Genomic DNA, 19,614 nt, shown 5'->3' with positions numbered 1-19,614 from the left:
ATACCATCAGAGTGGGGATTAGGATTTTGAATTGTGAATTTAGGGGAATTCAATCCATAACATTTTACATCTAGTTCGCAAAATCATGTACTCTCAGGCAAAATTCATTCATTCTCCTTCCCACATACAAAATACATTAGTCTTCACTCTAGTATCAATTGTGAATCCAAAGTCTCATGTAAATATAACCTAAATCAGCTATAGATGACACTCAAGATACATTCATTCTGAGGCAAAATTCCCCTCCATCTGTGAATCTCTGAAATGAAACAAGCGATCTGCTTCCAGGTACAAACCTGTGACAGGCATAGGGCAGACATTCCTTCTTTTAAAGTAGCATGGAAAAGAAGGAAGGGGTGATGGACCCCAAGCAAGTCCAAAATCTATCAAGGATAAACTCACATGGCTTATAAATAGTCTCTTTTGGCTTTCTGCCCTGTCCTGTAGGCCACTCCAACCGTCATCCTCATCCCAGGATCCACTGGGGCAGTGGCCACCTGCCCCAAGATCTGCCAGGGGCCCTTCTGGCTTGGCTGGTTTGTTTTGTCTCAACCTTTATAACTAAGATTAATGCAGTCCTGTCCCCTAGACCAATGTGCTCTGAGCCTGTAGTAGAGTGGCAGCCCTGTGGTCTGAGTCATCTTGAGGTGCTTCTTCCCTGTTCTCTAACACATTTGCATTTTTCCTTCATCCTGTCCCACTTTCTCCTTTCCTTTAGTTCCAGCTGACGGGGTCTCAGCTGGTAGAATTCCATCTCTATGTTTGGCTTCCATGGAGATGGCTGGGTCTGTGGTTCACACTCTCCTTTATCAAATGGTCAACTTGGTATTTCTCTCTCTCTCTCTCTCTTTCTCAACATAGAAAAGATAAGAATTTATTTTCCAAATCTTTTAAGTTCTAGTTCCTTTTTGCTTAAGAATTCTGCCGTTAATTCATTTTTCTTTTCTCATATCTTACTATAAACAGTCAGGAGGAACCAAACCACTCTGTCAACACTTCACTCATGAATCTCCCCTGCTAAATATCCAATAGGATCACTTGAGATGTCTACCTTGTGGCACAGGCCTGTAGTACCAGCTACTAACGAGGTGGAGACAAGAGGATAGTAGTTTGAGGCCAGTCTCACAACTTAGCAAGACCCTGTCTTAAATAAAAGAAGAAAAAAAGTAAAAAGGACTGGGGATATATTACAGTGGGTTCAGTCTCTAGTACCAGAAAAGGAAAAAGTTCTACCTTCCTTAAAACACTAAAACACAAATCAACCAAATCTTTGTCACTTTATAACAAGGATTACGTTTTCTTCCTTGATCCAAAAATTACTGTTCCTCATTTCCATCTGAGATCTCATCAATTCCCTTCACAGTCCATATTTCTACCCCCATTCTGTACACAAATTTGTGTTCTGCTAAAGTATCTACTCTCTCACCATTAAAGTATGATGTTAGCTGTACATTTTTTTTGCAAATATTTTTAACTAATTTATTTCTAGTTTTGCAGATTTTTATTATGAATGGTGCTTCATTTTGTCAAGTGTTTTTCCTGCATCTATTGATATGATTGTAATTTTTCTGCTTTAATTTGTTGATGTGATAGATTATATTGATTGATTTCTGAATGCTAAACCTTACAGTCCTGGGATAAACCCTACTTGATTGTGATATGATTCTTTTTATGCCTTTGCTAATATTTTGCTGAGAATTTTTGTACATATCATGAGAGACATTGGTCAGTAGTTTTCTTTTATTGTAATGACTTTGCCTGGTTTGAATATTAGGGCAATGCTAACTTCCTAGAATGAGTCAGGAAGGATTCACTTTGCTTGTATTTTCTGGAAGATATTGTAGAGAATTGACATAATTTCCTCTTGAAATTTCTGGTAGAATTTCTCTAGTGAACCCATCTTGGCCTATACTTTCTATTTTGATGGTTTCATTGTTTTAATTTCTTTGATAGATATGGTCCATTCATATTATCTATTTGTTCTAGTGTAAGTTTTGGTACATTATGTTTTTTTAAGGAATTGGTCTATTTCATATAGATTGTCAAATTTAGGAACACAGAGTTGTTCACAATATTCCTTTATTATCTTTTAAATCCTTGGGATCAGTAGTGATGGTGTTGTTTTCATTTCTTATATTAGTGTTTGTGTCTTTTTTCTTTTATTCCAAGTTATTCTGTTTGGAGGTTAGCAACTTTGTTACTATTGTCAAAGAATTAGCCTTTATTTTCCTTAATTCTCTTTATTCAATTAACTTCAGTGACTTTGTTCTAAATTTTATTTATTTTGCTTCTTATTTCGATTTCAACTTATTCTTTTTCTAATTTCTGGCCTACAGGTATAGATTATTTTATGTTTTCCTTCTTTTCTAACATGCATATTGCACTGTATAGTCATTGCAGATTCTATGCCAATTTATTTACAAAAAAGTAGGGTGTGATCACTGTGAAACTTTTAAAAAAAATTATTCTGGTATTACTTGAAAAATCATTTATTACTAAGCTGTCTTTGATGCAAGATTAAGATGCATGAATAATCTTGATTATATGTTAAAAATTTATCGTCCAAATTGACGTACATCACTTTTTTTTGACAGTTTGGTGAATGTTTTTCCAATCTTGTTTTTTTTTCCAAAAGAATGTACCACAATAGTGTTATGGATTGTGCATTAAAGTTTGAATATTATACTTCAGAAAATTTACTTCAGTGTTACAAAGTATGGACTTAGAAAATTTTATTCTTCTGTGTCTGGAGATTCTGTGCTTTCACTGATTTTGTTAGCTGATGCATTGTCCTCAGCACCACACATGGAAGTTGTGTTTACCACTAGTACAGCAACACTCTGATCAAACCACACAAGTTATCTGTCCAGTATGTCTTGACGAGACACGTGTGCTGAGAGTTTCTAGGTTCCCAGCTCTCAGTGCTTAAGAAGACATTCCACATGCTCCTGGTGAATACATTGCTGCTCTGTTTGCCTGTTAAGTAGCGTGACAAATGAATTATACCAAGCAACAATTATGTAATGAAAAGGTTATAAGCCAATTTTTGGACTGAAAAAATGTGCAACAATTATACAGTGGTGATGATTATGCAGTGAAATATGGCACTCTTTCAATGCTGTGTACTCAGTTTCATGTAATCCAAAATATTTTCAAGTTTCTCTTGAGACTTCTTTGCTCCATGTGTTATCTAATAGAGTGAGGTTTAATATACACAGCTTTTAGAACTTCACAGCTCTCTTTCTTTTCCTTTTTAAAAATTTTCTACTTTAATTCCACAGAGGTCTGAGCACACACTCTGTATGATTGCTACTTTTAACTTTGTTAAAGTTTGTTTTATGGTTCAGAATATGGGCTGGGGTTGTGGCTCAGTGGTAGAGTGCTTTCTTAGCATGTGTGAGGCACTGGGGTCGATTCTTAGCTCTGCATATGAATAAATGAGTGAAATAAAGATCCATCAACATCTAAGATATATTTTTTAAAAAGTATATGGTATATCTTTCTTAATGTTCCATGCAATCTTGAGACTATTGTACTCTGCCTTTTTGGAATGAAGTCCTCTATAATGTCAATTAGATTCATTTGATTAATGGTACTGTTGTATTCAACTGTGTCCTCACTGATATTCTACCTGCTGAATTGTCAAAAACTGATAGAGGGGTGTTCAAGTTTCTGTCTATAATGGTTGATTCATCCATTTCTCCTTGCAGTTCTTGCCTGGCCTATATTGAGGACTTTTTGTTAAGTGCATTTACATTAAGATTGTTACTGTCTTCTTGGAGAAACTGACTCCCTTTTATCACCATGTGATGGCACCTGTGACCCAGCTGGAAAAGACAGCCTCTTATTTGGAAACATAATGCTGAGCTAAATGGTATGCCAGTGCAGAAGCTGCTGACAATACATCTCTAGACCCTCATGGGACTTAAAACCTAATTCAGGATATAAAACTGAAGAAGAAATCGATAGGGCAAACAGTACCTAATCAAGGAGGTCCCAGAGGTGTTTCAGAGAAAGGGGAACCACAGAAGGAAGAAAGTGAGATATTAATGGATGGATAAAGTTTAGAGAGAAGAGGATATTATGGCCCTCTGACTTTGGGGTAGGGCATGGAGCAGAGTCAGTCAGAGGTACCAATGAGCTCATTCTAGACATCACTCAGGTTCATAATTTTGAAGATCACTATGATGTTGGAGGAAATTGATCTAACAGAGGACACGTGACTTATTTTATAATCAGTATGATACAGAAACTATGAAGTATTACATTCAGGTGGTTTACATTTCAAATACAAAATAATTACCCCCTACTAACTTGTTTATAGGTTGATTGGAGCCACACTTTTTATATAGAAACATATTTATCAGAGCGTTTGGAAATTCAGGTTAGTCCAAATAAGCAGATCAGGCTCGAGTGTAATTGAGACGTAAGTACTCCATTACCAAGACTCTCTACCCCACGTCATAGAACAAATGGGACCAGCTTGGAGGTGTATGTTCTGAACTTGAACCTGATAGCTGCAATAGAAGTTTTCCCTCACTTTACCTTCTTAGCTAGTAAACTTCCTCTTTCCCAAGAGCTCTGATTTCACTATGGATGCCATCCACAGCTAAAGTGGGGTTGGTGAAGGTTTATTAGATGGTGTCTAGGGGGATAGTGGGAAGAGAACTCTTTACCACAGAACTGGGTTGGTCTGCAATAAGTAAACATCCCCATTAATGGCATGGAGGTTCACAACACAAAGTTCTAGAACCTGGGGCTACTCTGTTAAAAAGTGTTCACCTTTTCAGAGGTCCTTTTACTACAAAGAAATTCCTAATTCAGTGTGGAAAACCGTTGCTGCTTGCCGACGGCTGCTTCAAGTGGCTCCCGCCGCGCTTAAGAAAGACCCCGCTTCTTGCCCTGCGGCTCCAAGTGGCTTCTGCTTATGGAAAGCTGCTTCTCACGATTTCGGCCCGACCAGGGGGACAAAGACACGTACTCTTTAGAAGTCATGAAGCAGCTTCCCCTTTATTCCAATAACACCCTCAATATATAAGCAGTCTCATGCATAAGCAATTGTAACCAGATATGTCCATCCAATCCTGTTAAAGGTCAAGCAGTCACTCCCTCGAGCATACATACAAAGTATATCTGTCCCCGTGCTAGGCAGCTGAACTGATTATCATGCAGCCAATTGTAAACGCTTCCTGCCTTTCTCCATGCATATTCAGAACGCAGCCATTTGCTCTCTGCCAGTCGCCATCTTTGGATGCACATGGCGTAACCCTGGGCCCCGGGTTCCGCCCGCCACAATTCAGTATGTACCTATAATATCTTAAAAGTCAAAAGGGTAAAAATAAGAGGAACAAGGTACCGTAAATACACTGCCATCAGTCATGATTCAAAAAATAAAAGTACTAATATAAATACAAACACTAATTTAAAAAAGATGTAAACAGTATATGTGAGAGTTGTGATGTATTACAGGGATCGGCTTAAGGAATGGACAGAAGCTTGTCCATTGTCACCTGGGAACTCCTGGGAACAGAGCTCAGCTAGGATCCCGGTCTCTTGCATCTCAGGCTGTCTTTCATGACATGGCATTACTAGGGAAGAAGCTAATCAAGGCTCCCCATGTATTAAAAAAGAAAAGGGGGCTGGGGATGTAGCTCAGTTGGTAGAGTGTTTGCCTCACATGCACAAGGCCCTGGGTTCAATCCCCAGCACCTGGGGGAAAAAAAGAAAAGGGGAGGCTCATTTCTTTACATCATTCATGCTCAAAGCTCACAGGACAGCAGTACTGCTCTGCGGGAACATACCATTATTCCCTAAACTGTCATTCTCAAGTAACTGTGCCCACACTAAATTGAGTTGAGAGGGAGAGAGACTGAAATGTCTCTGCTGTCATAGGCTGAATGTTTGTGTCCCTCCAAAAGTCATAGTTGAAGCCCTGACTGCCCCCAGGTTGATGTACTTCAAGATAGAAGTAGTTAAAGATAAATGAGGTCATAAGGGTGGTCCCCTGATCCTATAGGACTTGTATTAGGTAGGGATAATAGGAAATGGGGTTATTCCTGTGAAATACAGAAACTAACCCAGAACACTGCAGGTTGTGATTAATGACAAAGGAGTTTAACCAGATGCCCAGGAGTATTAACTTAGTAATCAAATGCCTAACATCATCCCTGGAAATATTCCTGGAACTTTCCCTTTGGACACAAGTTTTTAATCTCCAAAAATGGCAGACAAATATTAAAGCAAAATAAAACATATAGCAGAGAAAGAGATAAATCACATTTTCAGCAGGCACTTACAGGGAATTAGCACCAAATCTCACATGTCTTAGAGCCCCACTCGAAGGATTTTCACCAAGATCACACTTGCCCCATTCATGAGAAGAGACCTCAGGAACTCTAACCTTATCCCTCATCCCATCAAGACCAAAATGAAATGACCTACAGAGACAGAAGAAATAAATAGATGTTAAAACTTTGTTCCTCTTTTAAAGCATGGAAAGGATCTAATTCTAAATGCAAAGAGTGGAAAAACAAATCTACTTGCCTCCTGGCAAAAACAGTTTTTCTTCTGAAAGTATGCTTGATGCTTTGTAATCTCATCACCAGCAATAACTACATTTAATGTGGTATATAATTAACTTTTCTATGCATAGGTAAACATGCAATTGCTTTTATAAAATTGGAATTATGCTCTGTACTTTTATGTCCCGCCTTTTCAATACTCAGTGTTTATAACCACATAACAACTCTTTGGAATAATTCTAGTGGTTACAGAATATCAAGTGTAAAGCTCCCATAATTCATTTCACCTTTTCCTTTTGAACATTTAGGTTGTTTCCATGTAACTTTATATTTATATAATGATTTAAGGACTGTTTGTTTTTCTCAATAGACTATAGAATTCTTGTGTTTGATTTTGGTCACTGTTGAATCCTCATCCAATAGTAGTACCTGAAATGCTAGCATGTAGTCTACTGCAACCTGTTGAATGAATTCTTGGCTCAATTTGCCTCATCCACAAAATATTCTGATCCTAAACCTTATCCTAACCTTACTAGTATTTGCCTAATAGTTTTTTATATCTTCTAAATTTTTACCATAGTCTCTTTTTGCAAAAACAGCTTTCATTTTGGGAAAAGAGCAAAAAAAAATACTATTTATTAAGTACAATTTTGTGCCAAGCACTGTGCTAAACATACTATAAGCGAGAAAGTTCATTCCCAAAAGGCTGTACCTCAACAGTAAAGAACTGTGTGAAAAAATGCAATGAATATATTAATCAAGGACCCTTCAGACTTCCTCAGTAACCTCATCAAGCAGTCTGACCCTGGAACAAGCTCCAGTCCCAACCCAGAGAATCTGTATCCCCCTGTTTCTGGGGACTGTATGAAAGGACAAAATCCAAAGCCCACTGCAGCTCAAAGCAACTTCCAGGATCAGATCCCTGGGCCGGAGGTATGACCCAGCGGCTCAGGAGTGGGTGCCACTAAAGCAAATTCAGAATCATCAAAGAGCTTGTGTAACATCATCTGAGAAGAGAGACAGAAAATGTAAAGGAGAAATCCTGAGTCTGAGTCATAACTCATTCTGGAGAAAGGGAGAGGAATCAGTACTCTGAGAACTTCTTGCCTTTTAATATATTTGGCTTATTCTCAGAAGGGCATGCTCAAAGTAGAAACATCAATCCCTACACTCCTGAAATTGCAAGGCAGAAATGAAAGTGTGAGTTTTAGTGAAAATACATAATTCACTCAATGTGAACAGAGATCTATATTTTCTTCTCTTTTGAGTGATATTTACAAAGCTAATAGTCTCAGGCCAGGTGTGGTGGCACATGCCTATAATCCCAGCCATTACTGAGCCTGGGAGGATTGCAAATTCAAGAGTAGCCTCAGCAATTCAGTGAGGTCCTAACCAACTTAATGAGACCCTGTCTTAAAAATATAAATAAATAAAAAGGGCTAGGGATGTAGCTCAGTGGTAAAGTACCTTGGGTTCAATCCCCAGTACCAAAATACACAAAAACAAAACAACAAAATAAAACAAATAGAATACAACTAATTAGAATAAATAAATAAACAGAAAAAAAAACCGAGGTCTTCATTTTATTTACCTTACATGTGGGACCTATCAAAATATCATGTGAACCACTATGCTTCCACACCAAGAGATCATTGAAATGAATTAAAGACATTGAATTCCCTTTACATTATGAATTTTGAATAATTCTGTTTGTGTGTGTATATGATGTGTGTATCATACACATATATTTAAGTAGCTGAACCGATATCTAATCTATCTTTACTAGTGATAAACAGGAAAATACTACTTCACTTTGTAAGGATAAGTCTGTATATGTGAGGGATTTAGCGGGTGAAGGAGGAAAGGAGGGTAGCTGAAGCCTCCAACATTCAAACAGATTTTCTTTTAGAGACAATGTAAGTTTTCAACAGTTAATCAATTTCTATGATCAAAAGTGATGGTACAATATAAACTAACATGGCAGACACTCAGCCATGTGGGGATGAAGTAGATATGACAAAGCTTATTAGAAAAATTTACTCTTTTTTTATTTTGCCATCTGGACATTGTTACCCCATCATCCTGCACTGTCTTAACCTCATCTCCCACAGGGCACAAAGGTCATGGTCAATTCTGATAAGAAGGAAAAATAAACTATAAGAACCACTCTCCTTATTACATCCAAGGCCATCTCTTTGATCACACCGTTTTCTCCGCTCTGCTCATGTCCAACTCCACCCATCCTTATAGATGCACCTTAACGACTATTCTACAGCCAATGCAAGAACACAATGATACTGAATGCTTTATTCTACCTGATTTGTAAAGAGCTTTCCACTTATAGAGTTTCAAAAGCCTATAAGTATTGTTAAAAATAAAATATTGTTAAAAATAAAAATTATTGAAATTGACACTTGAGAGATACTGATATCAGGAGAATAACTAGGATGATGATCACTTTGTATAGATTTTACAGAATCAGGAGAAATTATCATTTTCCTTTGATCTTCAAGATTAGTTGGATCCTCTCTGAATAACCAGCCCTCATTGATAAGCCTGATATTTCCAATATAGATAAAAGATGATGCTTAGGTAGCTTTCACTTTAAAAAAAAAAAAAAAATCAGCTACCTTCTTTTTACTCAGAAAATCAGGATCCTCATACAGCGTAATTGTCTCAAATGTCAAGGGACCAGAGTAAATCAAGTTATTTCCCAGTCAACCTCTCCTATCCCTATCAAGAATTCCTATTTTGTCCCCAACCAATATTCCAGCAACAAAAATAGCTGTAACTTTAATATGCATGCAAATCTCTGTATTCCCTGAAGATGATAGAAGAATGCAAAGAGAGAGAGAGATAAGAAAGGAACAAATGCTTTTCAAACTATAGCATAAAGCTGGCACTTTGGAGAAATTGAAGGGCTTGCAATGCCTGCACAGAACAGCTAAACAGTGGCTTAAGCCAAAGGCCAACAGATGACTTCTTACACTCCTCATTTTTGTGTCTTACCATCCATTAACACACCTGCAACCACCTCCCTCCAGCTGCCTGAGGCTTGTGTTGTCTGTGAGACTCAGCACATCTTCAGAGAGAATAGCACATTTTAGACTAGACAGGCAGCATCCATACTACTTAGGCACTGGCTCTGCACTTCCAAACACTAGTCTCTCAAGATTCTTAGGTGGAAAGCTTCCCAAACCTAATGAAAGAGTGTGTACATACTTTAATGCCCTCTTAGGACTCATGATGAATATATGCATTTTCTGAACCAGTTTGACCTTAAGACCTGTCTTTTACTGAGTGGCATTTATTAATATTCCAAGCATTTAGTGTTCTATAGAAAGTGTTCCAGAAAACATCAAGTTTATGCACCTGAAACCATCTTATAGTCTAAGTTCCAGAAAACCTAGCAGAATGGTTGAGGTGTGCTTTTGGCCTGTGTCAGCCCCCAACGGCCTAGAACATATTTCTTCCGCAGTATTTTCTGAGTGAAAAGGGTGCTATTTTTGCCATACGCGTCTCTGTGTGTTTACTGCTGAAGAAGTACTTCTGAAATGCACATTCTGCTGTCTTGTTCAGTGTTGGGCCTCTAAAGACCTGTCCCTCCCTCTTCCTTCATTAACCAGGTAACTTCCCTTCCACCCAGCCTTTAAGACCATTCAATCATCATGTCCTTTAGGAAATCTCACCTTCCCTCCCTTCCCACCAACTCAAGCTCCCTTCTCCCCAGCTGGATCAAGTGCCCTTCCCCTATACTTGCTCACCATTCAACCAATAAAAGTAAGGAGATAACTCTTTGTCATTTTCTTGAGGCTAAACACTAACTAAATACTTATGACTAAGTCTCCAATTACTATATTTGTCCCTGGAGGAAAAGTATTACATTGTACTCATCTTTCTAGCAGGTGGAAGCAGCCCAATAAATACATTTGTTTGAATATATATAGTATATTATATCTCCTAACAGCTCCCAGAAATAAAAATTTTAACTATTTGGGGTAAATGAATTCTTCAATTGATAGAAAAGGATTGGATAGAAAAAGGGACTCTCTGGTTTAATAAATGAAATTAGAATATACAAGAGTTAAGGCCATTACTCCAAATTGCTTCTTTGCTCATATGAATGTTTTGACATGATGTAATAGAGGGAGACAAGAGGCCACTTTGCTGACCACCATCTTCTGTTTTAGGTTTACATTAGGTTCCTACTGAAGCTGAAGTACCAATGGGGCCAACTTGGGCCTCAAAGCTCCACCCCTCAGGCTGCACGGCATCGGGTTCCATTCACCCTAAGCATTTCCAGAACTCTAGACTTGAGTCTTCTTTCATATTTTTGAGGCAGAATTTATGCTTCAGAACTGAGACTTGCTTATACAGAGAAGGACTTAGGGAATGACAATTTACAAGGATCACCAAGAAGTGCTACAGAAATCAGTTGGTTGTGTCATCTCCCATATCACTTTGAATTTTCTATTTAAGGAACATAGTATCAGCAAATTCAAAAGGTGCCCCAAACGAGGACTTCAGAGGCCCAGAGACCTGAGCCATGGGAGGCTGGTAGTAGAACTTGGGGTTAAAAGCCCAAGCGCACAATGTAAGCTCTGCTACTCGCCAATTTTGTGGTTTTTCAACAGGCTACTTCTCTCAGCACTCATTTCCCAATCTACTGCCCCATTAAGTCCCAAGTTTTCAATTCTATGTAGGATGATGGGACATAATAGGTTAAATGGCATTTGTGACTAAAATTAAACAGAATGGTATAGAAAACCTTTTGCCATTGTTATTTGTTAGTGTTAATGTCATTGTTGTAAATTCAGCTCAAGAGAATGACAAGCTTATGTTCTCTAAGACAGACGGCTAAGATCATGCAAATCAATAAAAAACAACTGGGGAAAGAAGATATTCAGTGCTTCCTCATTAAATTTTTTTGTTGTATTTATTTCTATGGAAACACCTCCCTCCCCAAACAAACATGGAATAAGATAGAGAAGAGAAGGGGAGGGAAGAACGTGCCCCAGGAGGAAGTCTAGACTCAAGTTTCGGATTTCCAAGAGGTGTACTGTTTGAGTTCCGTAACAGCAGAGACTATGTTGGCCTTGTTCACTGCTTTTTTTCCAGGGCCTAGTGCAATGTCTGGCACACAATTAATTCTTCATATCAGTTGAATACATTTCTATTTTCCATATTGCTTTGCTTCAAACTTCTAAAGCAAAACAGTACTAATAGCTTCTAAATAACAACAGTTTCTGCTAAGCTTCTAGTTTCCCTTAAAGGAAACTTCTTTTAAAAGTTCTTTAAGGAAAACTCATGAAAAATAATGTGCTCGTGAGCCCACTTATTCAATGTGCCAGGGATATCAGATATCATTATTTTTTTACTCATAAATAATTCTGATGAAAGTTATAGTGGCAATAAGTTCAGACACCCCCCATAAAACAGGCATATCTATTAATCCAGCCTTTATAGGTCTAATCTGAACATTTGTAGGGACCAAAAGGAATAAAGCCAAAGAGACAAGGTTTCTCACTGCTGGTGAGATAATGTGCTTCCTGGATGGGGGAGTGAGCTTGGAAAGAAAAAGCTCATTGTAATGATGCCTCTAACCTTTCAGGGTTCAGTTTTCACCTTTATTGAAACAGGAAGGAGCTTCCAGAGGTGCCACTTGAGCACATTCCATGCATCATCAGGTCCAAGGAGCAGGTGCTGGCCTGCAGAGGCCTAAGTTCTGTAAGTTACAGGGGAGGGAGGTCACCATCTTTTGAAGTGGGCAGGTGCAAAATCTCTGCCTGGCACAGTAGAAGATAACTGTCTGCAGCATTCACAGCTATCTTTGTGGAGATTTGAATTTGAAACAGTCTGGCAAAGCCTACGGCAGACAGAATAGTGGTAGAAGTAATATGAATCAGGACGAGCCATGAACAAGCAGAGGCTGGAACAACTGGGTCTCCATGACAGTAGCCGTGGCTCCAGGAGTAGTGAATATACCCCACTCACAAGGAGAGAGCCAGGAGGTGTTCAATCACAGAGTTGCTGTCAGGAAGCTGAACCCCAGGCTGCCCTCTGTCCTCAATCCACCTTCCTTTCAGGTCCCAGAGGGCCTGGTGAGGATTGTTTATGTTCTTTCCCTTCCTATCTCTTTGGCTAACCCAGAATTGCCTAATTAACACATGTATAGGTTAAGATCTCCTCTGGCTTTAATATTCTAGGTTTATACTAAGCACAGTAAAAACTCATTAATTCAGATTGCACACTCCATATTCCTAATTAGTTTATTTGCACTAAGCTGAAGTGTATTTTTGCTCAGCAGAATTTTATTATAGATATTTCAAATTACAAAAAAAAGGAGTAGAGAAATTATTTTAAAATTTAAGGGATAAGGCCTGGTGGTACACACCTGTAGACCCAGCTACTCAGGAAGCTAAGGCAAGAGGATCACAAGTTTGAGGCTAGTCTGGGCAACTTAGCAAGACCCTGTATATTGAAAAAAAAAAAAAAAAAAAAGTGAATGTTTTTAATTCTACTGAACCACTTGAAAGTGGTTAAAATGGTAAATTTTATGTTTCTTTCTTTCTTCCTTCCTTCCTTTCTTTCTTTCTTGTCCTGGGGATTGAACCCAGGGTCTTGTGCTTGCAAAGCAAGCACTCTACCAACTGAGTTATATTCCCAGCCCCAAATTTTATGTTTTAGACAGTCGTCCATATACATGCTAGCAGCTCTCGAAGAATATAGTGATGAGTATTTATGTACACACATGCCCCTATTGTTAACATTATGTGTAATGGTTAATTTTAGATGTCAACTTGCCTGGATACCTAGTGAGATTTAGATAGCTGGGCTTTATCTTGGGGAGGAAATTGACATGTGAGTTAGGAGACTGAATTTACCCTCAAAGTGGGTGAGTAGCATCCTACTGGCTAGGGACCTGGAACTGGAGCAAAAGGGAGTGAATTGTAGCTCTCTCTTTCAGAGCCCAGATGCCATTATCTTTCTGCCCTTGGACATCGGGACTCCATGTTCTCTGGTCTTCGGATGCCAAAACGTATACTTGTGGCCCCAGGTTCTCAGGCCTTTGACCTTGGACTGGGTGTTGTACTACTGGCTTCCCTAATTCAGAGGCTTTTGGACTGGGACTGATTACAGACTACCTTGAATGTCTGCCTTAAGGACAGCCATCATGGGACTTCTCCGTCTCCATAATCATGTGAGCCAATTCCCACAACAAATCCCTTCTCATCTGTCTATTTATATCTATATCCATCTCTCTCTCTCTTTCTGGAGAACCCTAACTAACACACCATGTAATGATATTTGCTACATGAAAAAAAAAAAAAATGAGTTCCAAAATGATACTTTAGAAACTTCTGTTTTCTTGTTTGGAGGAATGAATATTTTTATTGGCATTTTTCCTCATACATTACGAACCTTTAAGATATTTAACCTTCATATAATACTCAATTCTCATAAAAAGATTGAAAATAAGATATGTAAATATATGAAAGAGATATATATTTATTTCCCTTCCTATCATCAACCACAAAAATATTGAAGGGCATACTTTTAAATACCTTTGCAATTCTATAAAGTATTTAGCCACCCCATTTTGGATGTCTGAAGAGTCCCTCCCCACATATATCAGAAAAGGAAAATCAGTACCAGTTTTACTTCCTCCTTTTGGATTCATAAGTGAAATCCATTTTCTTTTTTTCTCTAATATGGTAGAAAATTCTTACTAGCACAGAAAACTACAGTGAAAATTCATTGAAATGAAATCCTCTCTTAAGACATCAGAATTAGAAGCCAATTTAAAATTCAACTCAATATCAAAATATCCTGAATTCATACCAAAATCTCATTCCAAACCAAAACCTTATCTAGAAGGATGTTTTTAAAAAAATCAGACATTGTTCTGTGGTCTTTTTTTTTTTTTAATGTTCTTTGGCTATTGCTATTTTTATCCTGTGATAGAAGTTTTTCTATACTCCCACACAGACCAATTTTCAGTGACATTTCTAATCAAACCAAGCTCAAGACAGGAAATCTTATAATAAGGTCTTCATTCTTGGGCTTTCACACTGCACACTAAAACAGAGAACACAATAAATAACACAAAGTTAGCTCTAACTCAGGCAAGCCAACTGGGCACTGAAACATTGAGACTTCTTTGAAAATTTGCATTGAGTGTGAATTTGATACTGCAATAATTAGGGAAAAAAGCAGCAATACAGAGTCAATCATTCCTACCTCACGGAGAAAAATTTGAGTCAGGGGTGTCACACAAATTTCTCAGTATCTCAACAACACAATGATACATGCCACATCTCTATAAAATGTTATCCTTAGATCATCAAACAAGTCATTTCTCAGGCTTTTGTTTTTTCTTCAGTTCTTTTGTGAGTTCATCAAATATACAAAAAATTTAAATTGTCATTTAAGAATATTTAGGGGGGAAGTGTAGGTGTTTCCTTATATCATAGAAAATGGTATAAGTAAGAGACATTGGAAAATGTGTAAGTATGGGAAGCAGAAATTATGTTCAGCAACAAGAACAACAGAAATCATAACTTTTTTAATAGTAAACATCTTAAAGTTGAAAAAATATATAAGAACAGAAATATAAACAATGTCTTTTGTGAGCTTTCCCAGAATAGGAAAGAGGGCAGTGAGAGTATAACTTGTCACAAACTTTCTAAAGTGAATTTCTACAGTATGCATATTAAAATGTTTTAAATGTTCTCTCTCTCTCTCTCTCTCTCTCTCTGTCTTTTTTTTTTTGTACTGGGATTGAACTCAGGGGCACTCAAACACTGAGCCACATCCCCAGCTCTATTTTGTATTTTTATTTTAAGAGACAGGGTCTCACTGAGTTGTCTAAGTACCTCACTAAGTTGCTGAAGCTGGCCTTGACCGTCCTGCCTCAGCTTCCTGAGCTACTGGGATTACGGGCATGTGCCACTGCCCCCAGCTCAAACGTGCTTACTCAGAATTTCTACTTTATGCCAAGAAAACATTTTGGGTATGTGGAAAGACTTGTTTGGCAAATATTTATTAAGTGCTAACTAGCACCTGTGATGAACATAGACATGGGTCAGCCAAGATCACCCTTCAGGAAGGACTCATTGCCTTCAGCTGTCAGTTCCTGCATGGATGGCCTCAGCTGTAGACCACCTCTCCCAGGTTGGGTCACTTCAATGACTGATGAGATGAGGTATAAAGGCAGAGCTATTCCAGTCCCGTGTGGGATGACTGACAGGCCGTTTTCCTCAGGAGGGAAGGCACTGGGCCAGCATTGCAGATAAGTTCCTATATCTAACCTAGTTCTATTTCTGCTTCTTCCATTCCCTGGGTGTTGGTTCTAAGGGTAATAGAGTTCTCCAGAGAAAGAGAAAACCAGTAGGATATATAGATAAATGAGAGGAGGTTAATCGGGAGGAATTGGCTCAGGTGATTATGAAGACTGAGAAGCCCCATGACAGTTTTCCTGAAAGCGGGAGATGCTGGGATTCTGATAGTATGGATAAGCCCACATCCAAAGGCCTCAGAAGAAGAAGCACTGATGGTTTAACTGTCAGTCTGAGGCAGAAGGCTTGAGAAATTGAGGGGCTGCTGGTATAAATCCCCAAGTCTAAAGGTCAAAGAAACTGGAGTTCTTGTCAAAGGATAGTAGAAGAGTGCTATCTACTATCCAGGAAAGAGAGGAAACCACCTTTTTATTCATCTGGGCACCCAGCTGATTTGAGGGTGCTGCCCAGATGGAGGGTAAATTTCTAATCAGTCTACTGACTCACATGCCAGTCTCCTTTGTAAACAATCGTTTACCAGTTCTCTAGGTAATCTTTAATCTGGTCAAGTTGACATCTAAAATTAACCATAACAAACACACTTAACCAAGCAATTGGCCCAAATGCCCTGCCTCAGGGTCTATGCCTGGTCTCCAGGGGCCCTGCCCATGGCAGCTGGATGTTGGGGATGCTGAGGTGAGCAAGACAAAGTTACCGGTTCTGAGGACTTACACCAGGTTTAGAAGGAACACAAAATAAATAAGTGAGCAAAGAAATGAACAAGATCATTGCAGAGAGCAATAAGTGCTGTGAAGAAAACAGGATGATTAGAGGGAACAAGCGGTTCAGCCACAGAATTACTTTTTGATTCAGAGGAAAATATTTGTCATATACATATTCATTATATTCACTATTTACATATTCATCTATATATTCACCTATATATTCATATACATTCATCTATTTATTCATCTATATATTCATCTATTTATTCATATATTAATATATTTATTCATCTATATATGCATACATTTATTTATATTGTTCATATATCAATTCATATTTATATTTATTCCTATATAGTCATACATTTACTCATATAGATATTCATATATTTATTTACATATATTCATATATTTATATATTTATCCATATATATTCATATATTCATTCTGTTGTTATATTCACATCTGTATTCATTTTGTTATATTTGTATCTATATCCGTATATATTCATTTTATTCTGATGTTCATATATATATATACATTTTGTTGTTATATTCATGTATATATTTGTACATATTTTTTCATTCTGTTTTCATATATATATATATATATATATATTTCATTGTGTTCTTATAACAAAATACCTGACACTGAGTAATGTATTAAGAAAAGAGTTTCATTCAACTCTGACCTAGGGAGGCTGCAAGACCACCACTGGTTGCCCCCATCTCTTAGCCTCTGGTGAATGTCCCTTTTGCTACAATGCGACATGGCTAAAGGCATCATGGTAGGGGTATATAGGTGGGAGAAATATCACAGTAGTGAGACAGGAAGCCAAGAGAAGTTCCAACTTGTAACCTTACAGAAACTAACCAGGCCTCCATGAGAAATACATTAATGCCTTCCTGGGCACTCCTTTAATTACCTAATTTCCTTATACTGGGTTCCAGCTCTTAAAGGTTCCACTGCTTCTTAATACTGCCTTACTGCTTCCAGCACGTTTTCCCAGGGGCTCACACTCAAATCTTGTCCAAGCCATAACACACCACAGAAAAAATGGATCAGCAATGAGAGCTTTACATTTGTAGCTCTATTATCTCATTTCTATGAACAATGATTTAAAGCAAGGTAGTTGAGTGTTGACAGTTAAGATCCAACAAAAGCGAGTGAGAAATTGGTGTTTATTTTAACTGATCTCTGAAGATTCTTAGTAGCTACAATACTTCATAATTAGAAAAAAAAAAAAATCCCATGGACCTGGGGTTTAAGGAGCAAGGAGGAAGAGATTGTAAAATAGCAACTGGTAGAATTCTGATTGCAACAGGAAGCAAGTGGAAAGTTTTGAATATGTTATTATGTAATGATTTTAGATAACAACTCTGACTATTATATGGAGAATGGATTCTAGATGAGCTATAGCAGAAAGGGGGTACCCTGATGAGGCTATTGTAGCTTTCCAGTTGAAGGAGCATGGTGGCTTGACCAAAGACAGTGGCAAAGAAGTGGACAAACTGGAAGTGGAAAAAATTTTAACTGTTTATTTTAAAATAATTGCTGACTTACAGAAAAGATTCAAAAACAGTATGTGAGGTTCCCATATACTCTTTTTACCCATATTCCTCTAATGTTAGCACATTACATGACCACAGTGAAATGGTCAAAACCAGGAAACAAATGTTGGTCCAAATGTATTAATTATAGATATGAATTTTCTTCCATTTACCCCCTCCACACACACTTTTTTTTTCTGTTCCAAGATCCAATTCAGAACTCTACGTGGCCTTTTGTTCTGATATCTCTTGCTCTCCTCCAATGTGTGATAGTTTCTCATTCTGTTCCAACTTTAGAACTCTTGAGGAATAGTGGTCAATTATTTTGTAGAATATCTTCATTATAGTCCATTTTCTGATGCCATAATACCTGAGAGTGGGTAACTTATAAAGAACAGAGATTTATTTGTTAGATTTCTGGAGACTGGGAAATCCAAGTATATGAGGCCAGGATCTGGCAAGGACCCTTTTGCTTTATCATAGCATGGCAGAGAGCATTGCACAGTGAAGAAGCATACCCACAAGTCTGAGAGAAAAACGGAGTTGAAAACATCCTTTTAGGTCTGGGGTTGTGACTCAGTGGCGGAACACTTGCCTAGCATGTGTGAGGCATTGGATTTAATTCTCAGCACCACATATAAACAAATAAATTGAATAAAAGTCCATCAACAACTAAAAAAAATAAAAAAAGAAAACATTCTTTTATTAGGAGCCCACTCCCACAATAACTAATCTAGTCCCAAAATAACAACTCTTAATATTATTACATAGGCAAGTAAATTCCAATATAAGTTTTGGAGGTGTTACTCAAACAATAACAGAACACCAATTTGGATTTGTTTGAAGTCTTCTCATGATCACATCAAACTTATAGCTTTTATCAAGAATACCACAAGTTGATGCTCTTTACTCCTTGGTGTATCACATCAAGGAGTATATTATGTCAGTTATGGGCGATGTTAACTTTGATCACTTGATTAAGGTGGTGTCTGCCAGTTTTCTCTACTGTGGTACATTAACACAGTCGAATATCACATAGCAACTAAATATGAAGTTACTCTTTTCTCCTTTATAATTAATATATATTTTTGAGAAGATACTTTGACATTATGCAAATACCAATTTCCCTCAAACTCTTACCTATTAATTTAAATATCCATCACTGGATCTTCCTCACAGTAATTTTTATTGTGGTATTAGTTTAACAGTGATTTTCTTTCTTTTATCCCATCACATGTATTCTTTAATTCACTAGAATTCTTCTGTAAAATTGTTCTGTAAAAAAGATCTTGCCTGAATAAATGATAAAGATTATTTGTCCATCTATAATTTGAAAATCTTTTAAGCTGTTCATGTCTTTTAAACAATTAAAGATCTAAATTTAAGAATCACTTCCATATACATAGAATTTAAAACCATGGGACTAGATAAGCCCCTAGGAAATATCTAGCTCTAAGAATGTTCACTGCAATGTTATAATAATTGTAAACAACCTAAATAACCAACATAGAAGACTTCTTTAAAAACTATTAGTATATTT

The sequence above is a fragment of the Sciurus vulgaris genome (genome assembly GCF_902686455.1).
Source record: "Sciurus vulgaris genome assembly, chromosome: 1".
In the NCBI taxonomy this organism is placed as follows: Eukaryota; Metazoa; Chordata; class Mammalia; order Rodentia; family Sciuridae; genus Sciurus; species Sciurus vulgaris.
This window is presented reverse-complemented; position numbering follows the sequence as displayed.